The sequence below is a fragment of the Sciurus carolinensis genome, chromosome 3, assembly GCF_902686445.1.
Source record: "Sciurus carolinensis chromosome 3, mSciCar1.2, whole genome shotgun sequence".
NCBI classification, from domain to species: domain Eukaryota; kingdom Metazoa; phylum Chordata; class Mammalia; order Rodentia; family Sciuridae; genus Sciurus; species Sciurus carolinensis.
The window spans coordinates 58,567,210-58,581,655 of record NC_062215.1 but is presented as its reverse complement, the minus strand read 5'-3'; the positions used below and the strand labels follow the sequence as shown (position 1 = coordinate 58,581,655).

General features: G+C 38.6%; 2 pseudogenes; both read left to right on the top strand.

Annotated features, from left to right (window-relative positions):
- The window catches only part of LOC124979392 (myomesin-2-like), a 347,584-nt pseudogene that overhangs the window by 36,991 nt on the left and 296,147 nt on the right, over positions 1-14,446 (top strand).
- Positions 608-13,285, top strand: LOC124981148 (aspartoacylase-like; annotated as a pseudogene).

Genomic DNA, 14,446 nt, shown 5'->3' with positions numbered 1-14,446 from the left:
AAAAAGCATTCCATGAGAAAGGGTGCTGGTTCAAGAGGCAGCTCTGAGTATCTGTTTTTGACTGTTTATAGACATGAGACTCAATGCACTCATGTCATGAAAAATGGCTGGATTCACTTTAGATATTTATTTTTAATGCCAGTGGAAACAAATCTTAAATGAGTCACTTCTTAATTTTTGAAATTTTGACAGATTAGAACTTTTTGAACTATTTTTATTATTACAAATGATCATGAAAGCCTTGTTGGATGGCATCCGAGGTGAAGAAAAAACAGACTTTTTGTACTGGTAGGAGAGGCCAATTTATTATTGTACTTTGATCTACTGACCATTCAAGGGAATTAGAAGTTAACAACTGTATCTCTGGTGATCTTTGCATATTTTAATCCAAATATGGTAAAGGACAGAGCTAAAGAGAGGAGTGTCCACATAATATACAGAGCTTGTAACAGGAGAGGTTTAAAGTCCTCCACCCAAGGGAACTCTGTGCTTTGCACTTTGTTTAAATTCTATTTAAATTTAAATTTCTAAACTTTTCTTAGAATGTTAAGCTTCCTTTGATCTCCTCTCTTTTGAATTGCAGAAATCAGGTAAGGCTATTGGTAAAATGACCTCTCATCAGATTACTGAAGAACCTATAAAAAAGATGGCTGTCTTTGGAGAAACTCACAGGAATGAGCTAACAGGAGTATTTCTGATTAAGCACTGGCTAGAGAATGATGCTGAGATTCAGAGAAGAGGGCTGGAAGTAAACCACTTATTACCAATCCAAGAGCTGTGAAGAAGTGTACCAGCTATATTGGTTGCTTTCTGAATCGTGTTTTTGACCTTGAAAATCTTAGGTAAGAACATGTTTTGTATAGTTTGCATACACACATATGTGAAATGTATGTGTGTGAGAGATCATGTACATGTATGTGCGAGATCATGTACATGTATGTGCGTGATGAATATTTATGTTTGTACATATAGTGCCATATAGTGCACTTTAAGTCATGCTTCCTTGTGAATTACACAGTTGTGGAAACTGGGCATTCATATGCTCTTTTAAATACTTTTTAAAATACCACTTTATTTGATTTTTCTTTACAAGTATATCCTCTGCAGACTACAAAAAACATATAAGAAAAGTTTTATTTTTAAATCATATCTGGAAAGACAGATTTAATAATCCTTTGCATTAAGTTAGTGTTTGACCACTCTGTTTACATACATACTTGTTAGCTGTGTGAGAAATTCACTACAATATTTTCTTGCAACTCTTTATGGTAGCACATAAAGTTCTAGTTAAGAAAAATATGATGTTCCAATTAATATTTGTTGAATGAAGAGTGAATACGTACCCATTTTCTGAAAGCATCAGACCACTCTGTAGCCTGAGGAATAGTATTTACCTTCAAGGGTGGATTAAATAATGAGAGCCAAAGCACTTACACTGAACTTTCTGAATTTGAGTTGCAGCTGATTTAAAATACACTGCTTACAATATACTTAATTGTAATATTCTAGATGGATCCTGCCTAACTATTGTTGCCTTTGTTTATGTCCTGATAGCTACCACTATATATGCCAATAAGTGTTTTGCCTTTTTCATTTTTTTCTTTCATTTACCAAAAAATATTATTAAACATCTTTTATCATTGTGCCAAGTACTGTGGGAGTACAACACTGTGTACAAGATGTTTCCCCCCGCCCAAGGAGTTGGTAGACTGCTAGCCAAGATATAAGACATGCACAGGAACAACTAGCTGCACTATTTTATGTTCCTATTTTCTGATACAGTAATTTGAGTTAGAGAAGTCCTTAGGTTTAGTGTCACTATGGAACAAAAGATGAATTAAATTTAATTTTTGAAATGCTTTATCTTTATGATAGAGGTGATATCAATACAAAAAGTTATTAACCTAAAATGACTATTATACATGTATATGTTATATTACAAATAATAATTCATTGAAGAATAACTTTGTCAGCATATTCAGTTCACACATGACTCTAAAATGAACTGGGGTGAGTTCCACTTATAAGTGTGCCTTTCAGTGAGAGAAGTCTTTTAAATTGAATTCACATTCACCTTCTTATTCATAACACTTTTCAGAGATCAAGCAGTTCTTAGAGTAGCTATGAAAATTTATGAGATATATGAAGCAATTATCTTTTCCTGTATCCACCAAATTTCTTTTCCTATATTCCTCATCTCTGTAAGGGCATTATCACCCACCCTAGAAAATCCTCCATAGAAATGCCAGTTCTTCATTCTCCTTGTCTAGTGGGTAAGTTTTTCCAAATATTCTTTGCGAGAACGTCACAAATCCAGTCTTGCTCTCCCATTTTACTACCTTAGTTTATTTTTCCTGCAGACAGTTACTATAGCCTCTTAGCATACTCTCTCCACATCGAGACTTGCTCCAGTCCTTATTGCCTTCTCTTATGCTATAGAGATCATCCTAACATGAAAATCTTATGCCTTTACCCAGTCAAATTTTTTTAAAGTCTCCTCCTCAGAATAGATCTAAGCTACCTAGTATAGATGATAGTGCTCTTTGGGGTCTTGCCTCTGTCTGTTCTTTCAGTCTCATCCCTTGGAACTGTTCCAGTGGTACCTATACTCCAGGCATGGGAACTCAAAATGTCCATTGTCTTTCAAAACTTCCAGCCTAAACTCTGAGCAGCTGGGTGGGCAGTGATGCCACTTACTCAAATGGCATAGAAAGATATAGAAACAAATAAGGTAGGGGACAGCCTCATGGGATTATCATGATTAACTTTAAAAACAGATATTTGTGTGTGCACACATGTATATAACATGTATGTGTATAATACATGTACATTAATCCTTTAGTAATTGTGTTTGGCTGCACATAATAAAAACATAGTAGCTTAAGGAAATAAAGGTTTCTTATTCACAAGTAACAAGTCCAAAGGTTGGCAGTTCAGTGCTGGTGGGGTGGCTTCATGATATCATCAGTGCCACAGGTTGCTTCTCTCTTCCCACTGTGCTCTTTTCATGTGAACCTTTATGTACTCATGGCTTTAACTTCATAACTGCAAAATGACTAATCCACCTTCTTGACTGCATTCCAGACAGGAAACACTCAGGTACAAAGTAGAGGTCCCTTGAGATATTAGTAAAAATAACCAGGAAATCAAAAGAGTTGGAACTACATGAAAATGTGGTTGAATGATTTAATGAGAAAAAAGAAATTTAAAGCATTGTCACATACAGCAAGAAAAAATGTATCCTAACCATTTCAGGAAGTGAGGAGAAATTAGATTGAGAATCTTGTAAGAATATAATAATCGCTATTAACACTTGTCCCACAAAAATATATACACATGTACCTAAACATTTTTGTATGTCTGGGGACGCCAATCTGTAAACCTTGTCCCTGGACCATTAATGACCATTGGGCCTCAGTTAAAATTACCTAGCATTAAGATGATGTGAACACCTGATTTTGACTATGTTTTGAGAACTTGAACTAGCCAGAGTAAAGATTGGGGGGAAGATGCATTTAATGATTCATCTCCATTATAAATAATAAGTGCACCATAACTGCAAAGAAACTATAAATAAGATTAATGGAAAAGTTTTGTTCAAGTTTGAAGTCAAATGATAAATTCTGTCTGAAATATCCTACCTGTGACTAGCCACATAATGAACATATTTTTCATGAATACCAATATAATATCAGTTGTGCAGAATAAAATGGAGAGAAAAAGACTTTTTGTATATAAATGTTTTAGATGTTCTTACTCCTCTCACAAGATTTTCCATGTTAAAAGTTTGGCAACTGGTTCTTTGTATACTATATTCTTATTGACTATTTTACTTCTATTTTTTATTCATTCTACACAAATGGGGTACTTTTCATTTCTCTGCTTGTACCTGATGTAGAGTCACACCATTTGTATAATCATACATGTTTATAGGGTAATGATGTTTGTCTCATTCCATTATCTTTCCTTTCCTCACCCTCAACCCCGCCCCACCCCTCATTTTCCTCTATATAATCTTATTGACTTATGTTTTCTTAGCCACAAATATTAATCTTTTCCTTTCTGCTAATAATAGCATGTCAAAAAGATGTCAGAGGATTTGCCATATGAAGAAAGGAGCTCAAGAAAGAAATCATTTATTTGGTCCAAAAAATAGAGAAGATTCCTATGACATCATTTATGACCTTCACAACACAACCTCTCACTTGGGGTGTACCCTTATTTTTGAAGATTCCAGGACTGACTTCTTAATTCAGATGTTTCATTATATTAAGGTAATGTCAATGTTATTAATTTATAAGTTTATATAAGTCAATTATAGATGTGAAACAACCAGAACAGGGTCAGGAAGGAAGGTTCAAGAGAAATGGATCTATTCCACAGTCAGGCTGGGAGGCTGGATGGGAGGCTATACCCAGACACAGAGGTGGTGGTGACAGGCAGGAGAAAGGGAGAAACAAGTAAAAGAGAAAATACGATGAATAACAAGACCCTTGTGGATTCTTGTGCCTATAAGCTTATAAATTTTATTCCCAAAGTCACCAATTCATAAGTTAATTGACAAAAAGACAAGTACAATGAATATCAGAATTTTATATGGTAGAGTTGAAATATCAAAATTATAGGGTTTTAGGAAGCTCTAATAATTGTTATTTCCAGTGGTGAAGACATTGTTTCCCTTTAGTCCTGCCCTTCTCAACATTTGATTGGGATGACTTAACACATGTCCAAACTTTTGTCCTATACTTCATATGGCTAATGATTTTAAGACTCAGGAATCTGTGATATTAAAAATTGAGCATTCCAGTGCCTTTAACTAAAGAAATAATATTAGGAAACACCAAACAAGCAAAAACACAAATAATGGATTTTGGTTTTGATTTTATGTAATAGATGTTCCTCCTGAGAACTAAAATGGTTAAGTGGGAAAAGTTTGACCCATGTAGCCAGAAGCTGGGTTTAAATCTTGGCTTTCTCCTTCACTAACCTTAAAAAAGAAGTTCAACTCAGAAAATGGCTTTTTATACAATTGCCATAATAATACCCAAGATGACTGCTAAAAGGTTTAAATGAGAAAACATATTCAAAGCATTAAGACTAATGTCTACCCCATGTGAGGTTAACTATTATTTTTGTTTCCCTTGAGTTGTGGACAATCAGTAGGTCATGGTTCAGGTGGGAGATCCTTATGCAGCTGTTCTGTGTTGCTCATTGAAGAGAGCAGAGTGCTTTGGTGGCCAGACATGGAAGCCACAAGGTTGATTCCTGGTTATCAAACCAAGAGAGGTGACTCAAATTTTCATTCAAATAAGCAGGATGAAGCGGAATCACCTGACATCTGTAGAACCTAAATTACAGGGGTAGAAACAGCATTCTTAAGAGAATAAATAAGCTAAATAGTAAGGGTAACCAATGATGAAAATGACAGTAAACACATCCATTCAGAAAGAAAATTTATTTCCTCTTGTTTGGTCATAGCTCTGGAGAATTGTTTAATGTACATTTTACTCAGAAAGCTGCATGTAATTCAATTTTATATGCAATTTATTTGTGTGTTTTCAAAGCTATAACACTAAGCTTTAGAGTGTTTCCTAAACCTGTCTTACTAATCTTGGTTGATGAAATGAAGAATATGAAGGCATCACTGACTCCATAGCAGCAAAGAGAACAAAACACATGCTCTTTACATAAAAGAAAGACATTTTAAAATTTCTATCAGACTTCTTTGTCTCCCTTATCCTGCTGTTTATCTTATTGAGCATCCTTCCTTCAAATATGCAACCACTCGCTTTATAGCCAAGTATCGTGTTGGTAAGTCTATTGGTATAACTGAATAAAGTATGTCCTACCTGAAACTCCAGAAAAATCAAATATTTATAGCTACCTTGCACATCATTAAGGTTTATAATTATCAGATAATAAGCAAATTAACCCCAGGCAGACACTGCACTTAATTTTCTCAATATTTCTGAGCAGCTTTCTGGTTCCATTCATATTATTTCCTTTGTTGTTATGTTTGGCCCTTCAAATGAGTTTGAAAGATTCTTCTCATTCTCAAGACTTAAGTGAAATGTCACCTTCTATAGAACCTTCTAACTCCACTCCATAGAATTAATTACTCCAAAAATTGTACTTTCAATAGATAGTTATTGTGTGTCTACTAGAGACCAACACTGTGCTAGGTTCTGGGGAAACAGTAATGAACAAGGCACACAGATTCCCTCAAAGAGCTTAGTATCTTATGAGAAGGCAGACATTAAGGAGGTCATTACTGCACAGAGGGATAAATTACCATAGTACGAACAATTCATTCTTTTTCCTGTGGGACCTACTAGCATGATTAACAATTTGCAAACTATAGGATAATTAAAATTTCTTTTACAACTTAAGATATTTTTTATTAGATCTTGGATGCTTTAGCCAAGAGTAAATTTAAGAGAAAGATGGCAAATAAAATAAACAAATGAAATTATCCTGGTTACTCAAGTATTGACACTTTGGGTACAAAATTAAGGAAAGGTTACAGGAACATGTGTCCAATGGGGTGTCCACAGGATGCTATGGTTTCATCTCAAAGGAAAAATTATCTTTTGCCTTTAAAATGGAATTGTGAAGGGGAGACCCTGTGATCAATCCTGCTTCAGCTAGCTTTTGCTGAATAGCACACTTTCCCAAAACTTAGTGACTTAAACCTTTTTAATTTAGCTTGTAGTTCTGTGGGTTGGTTAGGCAGTTCCTCTAGTCTGGACTGTCTTTACTGGTTTCTGATTGCCTCACTCATGCATCTGGGGTGAGCTGGCAGATCAGCTTGTGACTGGATGATCTGGGATGGCCTCAGTCTAATATCTGGCAGTTGACAGACTGAAGGCTCGAGCTGTATGACTATTGGCTGGGGTGTCTGAGGATGACCTTTTAGTATCCATCAGATTAGTGTGAACCAATTCACATAATAGCCAAACAGGTTTCCCAAAAGCCATAAGAGGGCAAGTCCAAATGTATAAGTCCATTTCAAGCCTCTTTTGTGACAGAAAAACTAGCCTCCTAGGCAATCCAGATTCAAGAGATGGGTGACTGATGAATGCAAAAAAGGAGAATGGAGTGTCCCCATCCCTGTGGTAGGGATATAGGGACCATGATTTGTAAACTGTGCTTTCCACTCAGGTTTGTGGCATTCTCCCTGGGTATATCATTTCTTAACATATTAGAATTTCACACTTACTATTTGAGAATTTCTTGTGAATATGTTGTGACCTTCCCAATACCAGTTCCATTAGACAGTGTAGAACCTGCCCACATACAAAGATGGTGAACAGCTCATTTTTAGTTTTCATGAGTATGGAGTCAAGGATTCCCAAACACAGAAGTTTCTGTGGTCACAGAGAGCTGCACAATATGGGGCTAAGGAATTACCTTCCCCACAGGCACTGAACTACACAGATGCTATGTCACCATAATTAAATCTTTGTCAGCAATTTCATACTTATATTCATTTTAGCAAGTGATTATTACTATTTTAAAGTAAATTTGTATATCATATATTGGTCTATGATTTTTTTTATTTTAATCAATAATGTGTGTTGAAGATTCTTTCATTATTTTTATTTAACTGTTCACCAACTGTTGCACATTTGAGTCAGTTCCATTGCAAACCAAGCTATAATAACCATCATTGAAAACAGCAACTGGGAGTTTTTGAACTTGTGTTTCTTTGAAAAGTGGAACTGCTAGGTCAGAAGATTGCACAATTTAATGAGCAGATATAGTAGATATTATAAAATTACCTTTTAAAGTGTCTTAACCAATCCAAGTGTTTGTCAGCAAGAAATGAGAGTGTCTACTTTTCTTATACCAACACTTCATATCATCAGATTCTATTTTTTCCAATCTAAGGGGGAAAAATGTTTTCTCACACTGATTTGCATTTTTCTTACTACTTGTGATATTGAACATATTTTCTACTTTTATTGGATATTTTCATTTCCTACTCTTTGGTTTTTAAAATGGAGATTAACAGGATTTGCATTGTTTATTTGCCAATTGGTTTTCTTGTATGTGTACCTTGTGGTTATTGAAGAACAACTGAAGTGAAAAAAAAAATTGAAAAAGCATCTAAGATAACAAGCAAAACAAATTTGACTAGATTACAATTACTATTTCAATGTTTAGTGGTTAAGTTTTACACACACACACACACACACACAGAGTAAGTGGTGCACATATATGTAATATTGTTACATATTGTTATGGTTTGGCTATGAGGTATCCCCCTAAAACTCCTGGGTTAATACAGGAATATTACAAGTGAAATGATTTGATTATGATAGTTATAATCTAATCAGTTCATCCTAGTTTGAATGGACTGACTAAGTGGCAACTATAGGCAGGTGGAGAGTGATTGGAAGTGGTGGGTCAGTAGGAGTGTGCCTGGATGGTTCACATTCTCTGAGGCCCCCTCCCTCTCTGCGTTCTAGCTGCCATGTACTGAGCAGCTTCCTTCTGCTTTGCCCTTCTGCCATGATGGCTGCCTTGCCTTGGCCCAGAGCAATGGATCCAGTCAACCATGTACTAAGCCTTTGAGAATGTGATCCAAAATAAAGTTTTCCTTCTATAAGTTGTGCTTATCAGATATTTTGGTCATAATAATGACTAACACACACCTATATATGCAAATACCCATAATTAAGGAAACAACTCTTACCCACTACTTACCTTAATTGAACTGATATATAAAATCAAGAACATGTGTTATCATTTTTCTCATTTGATCCAAAATATCAGCTTGCAGAATCACATTGAAGTTGGTGACCAACTTCTATACCTAAGTACGGAAGGGAAGATAGTAATATTAAATAAGTATTAGAACATCTTTTGAAATTAAGCATTTTGATACCTAGAACCCTGTTATTATAAACTATTTAAAAGTGAGACCAGTTAGCATCATGGAAAGTGTCTGAGACAGAATGTTCAGCAAAAAATAAAGCAGAATATTTACATGTTTATATATGCATAGTGAGAAATGCAGAGTGAATAAAGACTGAAAGAGAACATGGAAAAAAATCACACTTGTGTTTGAGTAGTTAGAACTCAGAGTTATTTTTCCTTTAAATTTACTTCAATGAGATTCAAATATTTAAGTATCACAACATAGCAAAAGAAGTAGACAAACCTATAATGACAAAATAATAGATGGTGAAAAAGAGAAACCATCACAGACCTAATATTCAGCTCTAACAGGAGAGAGACATCAAGTTAGTCATTGAAATCCAGCAAGATGAAGTATGAATTTAAGTTAACATGCAGCCTATGTGGCTTTGGGACAACATTTTTATACTTAAATATTAATGCATTCTGACAAGATAGTGCAATGGTTCTTACTTTCTGTAGAAGGACAGGGAGAAGCTATGGACTAACTGGAAGGAGTGCATACTTCCCTGAGAAGGACCAGTTATTGAAAGTTTATTTTGGTTTTTGGCTTCTTTGTTTTTGTTTCTGTTTCTTGTTTTCCTCATTGTGGGTGCAGAATAATAGGTTGGCTGGCCCTATTTTCCAAACCCCAGAGCAGCATACTTGAATTTGTAGGACATGACCATGGCATCTTCAGGAGTGGAGCTGAAGGAATAATGATCAAAAATAACCTGTCTGAATTTCAGGTGAGACCATAGTCAGTCTAGACAAGTTAGGAGAAGATTGTGTGTGTGTGTGTGTGTGTGTGTGTATGTGTGTGTGTGTGTGTGTGTATGAGAGAGAGAGAGAGAAAGAAAGAAAGAATATAGAGAGTGTTGGGTTTTGGAGATGATCCTGAGGCTGGCGGCAGCAAACAGCTTCTTTCTGGGATAAAATTTATGGAGAACAGTCATGTTATATTTTAGTCACCTCGGCAATAGAACAAAGGTAGTCCTCGTAGGTAGCTTGTAGAAGTTAAAAGAAGTTATATGGGTAATATTCTTATTATAAATTGTTGACTCAGAAAGAATGCCTCTTGTGATCTTGAGCGCTTTTTTCCAATGTGTATGTGACAAAATATATGTCAAATATAAAAGAGCAAAGTTGGAATGAGAACACACTAATATTTCTAATTATTTATAATGTACTTAATACTCCCTCATATTGAAATGTTTTGGATATTTGGCTCTATTTGTAAGGCCAAACTTATCAGATGTTTGTTCTAGCAGATGTTTGTTCTAGCTAGAATAGCATTGCCCACAAATATCATAATCTAAGGTTAGTCTTTCAAAGTTTGAAAGTCTTACACTTTTATTTGGTATCAAAAGGGAGACATAATCTCTATTATTCTTATTATTATTTTGTGGAGCCAAGGATGGAACCCTGGATCTTACACATGGTAGGCAAGCACTGTCCCATCCTACTCAGATCTGTTCCCACTCACCCACTAGGTCTTGGAGATTTTGTTCCTCTTCTCTGGCTGCTTCATTCACCTGGTACAGAGTAGAATATGATGAACACTTCCCCCAAATGCTGGGACTAACAAAGGCGAAGAAGTCACACACAATCCCCAATCTGGGAAGGAGTCTAGGTTACTTAGGAAGCATTCCATGAGGCCAAGAGTTACTGTCAGAGTAAATGAGAGCCCAGGAGGGACAAGAAGAGGGCCTGGGAGGAGGATAGAGCCCCTGCTCCCAGCATTTCCTAGGGAGGCCTCTGGGAATGAGGCAGCCTTTGCCAAAGGAGGCTGAGGGGTATGTGCAGGAAATCTCTGCCTCAGGGCTTCTGAACCTCAGGACAGCTAGAACTGCACAGTTCAGAAAGGCACCCTAAAGAAAGTCTGTCAGCCGCCACAAATCTATCCACTAAGTGAGAGAACAGGACAACCCTGCTAGGACAGCTAAATGTCTCCAGGCATCATCACAAAGTGGGGAGATGAAGGACCACCACTTGTTTAGAGCACTCATGCAACACTGCAGAGGCAGCCAAGAAATTCAAACACCCAGTATCTCAAGAGTCCAATACAAACTACACAAAAAGCTCTACAAGGGACAAATGAGAAAGGAAATGCCCAACAACAAAGACCAAGTGCACACAGGAAACAGGAGGAAAAGCACTCACCGTATTCTCATAAACAAGTAACACTGGAGAGAGGGTGGGGCTCACCATCAGATGGCCAAGGACCAATTGTAATAAAAACAGACTGGGAGGAGGCTGCAGGACCCAGAGGAGCCTGAGTATTTGTGGGCAAAGGGGCACACAGAGGACCCAGAGCAACCTAGCACTGGTGAGCAAAGAGCACTCACCCACAGAACCAAAAGAGACTGAGGGGTTCTCACCAACAAGTCACAGAGGACACTCAGCATTGAGCAGAAGGGATGGTCATGCTCCAGACACTGAAGAGATTGGCAGGTGGTGCACAAGTTGTACTCACCCTCAGGATTCAGAAAACATGGAATCTTTTTTTTTTTTGTAAACAAATGGGATACATTTTGATTCTCTGTACATGGAATAAAGGCATACCATTCCATTCGTGTAATCATAAATTTACACAGGGAAATGTTGTTTGGTTCATTCTGTCATTTTTACCCCTACCCCTACCCCACCCACCCCTCTTTTCCCTCTATACAGTCCTTCCTTCCTCCATTCTCAAGCCCAATGTACCAGGTACCTCAGTAATTGAGGGAAATTGGTGGTATTTCCAGGTCTCAGCCGTCCTCTGGGATGTTGGAAAATTGTCTTTTGCCAATTTCACACTCTCCTGTCAAAGTGAGAATGGCCCCTAATCCACAGATCCTAGAGGATTTCTACTTTGGTGAAAAGACAGGGCCCAGTCTCAAGTCACAGAAGATTCTGACAATTGTTGGAAATTTGACTTTCATCCATTGGTCAGAGGGGCCTCAGAAATCTGTCATCCATAACCACAGTCATAGGAGCAAAGGTGTGGAAAAAGTGGCTAAAGAGAGATGGATCTAGTTCCAAAGTGCTGTTTGAATTTTGATTCAGTAACAATTGTTTTGTGGTTGCAGGCTCTGTTGACAAGCCTGTATGCAAGACTGCACCAAAAGCCAAGCAAAGTTTTTGGGAGAGAAACTATTCACATTTCTCCAATTTTCCTCAGTAGTGGACAGTCTTCTAAGGCCAAAGAGGGAGTCCTTGCATTGGAGGGAAAAGCACTCGATCAAATGAGCCAGGTGACATAGGGCTCAGGGGAGACTAAGCACTGGGGGGCAAGGGGTGCTCACCCAGAAGGATCCAGAGCAACTGAGGAGTGGTGAACAAGGGACACTCACCCACATAATCCAGAGAAGACTGAAAACTTGTGGGCTACAAATGCCACCCACAGGACACTGAGGAGGCCAAGCACTGCTGGACAAGGGGCATCATTCACAGGCCCCAGTGCAGAAGGAACAATGATGGGTGAGCTGCCCTCACAAACAGCACCTTGAGGAAACTAAACAGTGGCAGGAGTGGGATGAGTACCTGTAAGGACCCTCAGGACACTGAGTGCCAGTGGGTGAGATACACCCATTCACAGGACCAGAGAAAACTGAGCACTGGGGGATGAACAGTGCTCACCCACAGGAACCATTAGAGTCTGAGCACTTGTGGGAGAGGGGCACTCAACCACAGGACTCAGAGCCCTTGGAATCTTTTGGGGAGGATTTCTCAACCCATTGTTTCAGTTACCTCAGTCATGGTGGTTCTTTTTTTACAGGTCTCAGGAAGTCCTCCATGATAGTGGGAAATTGTCCTGTGCCACATTTCACACTGCTCTGTCCAGGTAAAAATTGCTCCTAATCCAAAGGTCCCCAGAGGGTTTTTTCCCTGGAGAAAAGATAGGTCACAAGACTAAGCACTTGAGGGAGAGTGGTACTCATTCACAAGACCCAGAGAAACTGAGGAGTGGTTTGTTAGGGGCACTCACCCCCAGGACCCAGAGGAGACTGAATAGTGGCAGCTGAGTGGTGCTCACCCCCATGACTCAGAAGAGACTAAGGTCTGCTTGGTGAGGGGCACTTTCCTGCAGGCCCCAGTGGAGATTGATTAGTGGTGGGTCAGGGGTGCTCACCATGGTCCTGGGCTGTAGGACTTGGGAGAAATGATCAGTTCAAGACAACTCGAACCTCCCTGATGGATTAGTCCTTTATTGGGTCATCTTGGGGAATACAGGATGGTAAGGGAGGAGGAGGGGTCTAGGCAGAGGAAGGGTGATCTCATCCCCATATCTTCACTCTCCCTCTCCCTCTCCTTCCCAGCCCCCTTGAAACCAGCAGCTTTCCTCTGCTATGAGCTCCCAGTCATGATGCTGCCTCAGGCACAGAAACAACAGAGCCAGTGACCATGAACTGAAACTCTGGAACCATGATCCAAAATAACACTTCCTCTTGTAAGTTGATTTTTCTTGTGTTGTCACAGGAACAAAACCTTGAGTAAGAGCATGGAGTAAACTTAATGATGGGTTCCAAGTAGACTCCACCTAAGAACCACTCCTTCTAACCCTCTCAGTCACTCAAGCTTGACACATAGGGTCTTTCCACACTGCCTTCCCCTCTGATGTGGGACCAGATCAAACCAAGGATGGGGCAAGTACACCTTGGCAATGAGGGACCAAACCATCTGGTGGAAGATCAGCAACATCTTCAGAGAACACTGTTCCAGAGGAGAAAGTTGTCAGAGTCAAATGGAGTCACTGGTGTCAGCCCAGCATAAGTGAGGCATTCTCTGCCAGGCACAGTTACTGGGCTTCCTGGGCACCTCTGCTCCTGGGCTCCTTCTTGCCTCCTGCTCTGCAATTTGTGACTGTGCTCTGTGTTCACAGAGAAGCACCAACTCTGCCCCAAGTGATTTGATAAGGTCCAAACCACAGTCCAGCAACAAGTGGCCAGCAAGAGGGCATGGCTCTCCAAAGTCCTAGAGACTGAGAAACAGATGGGACTGCAGGGGGTCCTTTAAGGGAACCCCTTTAAAGTTAGAAAATTTTTAAGAAGCCCCCAAAGATATTTTTTCTCAGTCCCCAGCTATTTTCAGCTAACCTGTACATTAAGTTATTTTCTCCTACCCAGTTTCCTACATGCAAGCAAACTCTACCCTTCAATATCCAAAAATACCTGGAGGTTTCTATGATCCCTGGAATTAGAGGACAGAGTGTGTGACACTCATATCTGTACTCTTGCTGTAATATTTGGCAAAGAAAGCATGTGAGGAGTCAGCTCAGTGGGCTCATTTTATAGACTTATTCTCTTAACCTTGTGTTCCCACCATTCTCATCTATGTGTCCCCTTAAATTCTGAATATTTAATTTTCCATTATTCTTGAAGTGATGTTCAGTGCAGTTAGAAAAGAAATAGAAATAAATGCTTGAAGAGAATATGCATACTTACCAATACTTATGTTAGCTCTCAATTTATACCTTCAATACCCAAGATATTTGAGTGAAAATCCTTCTTAGAAACTATAGAGAATTTAGTTAAAACCATTGCAAAATTGTTATACAAAGCCA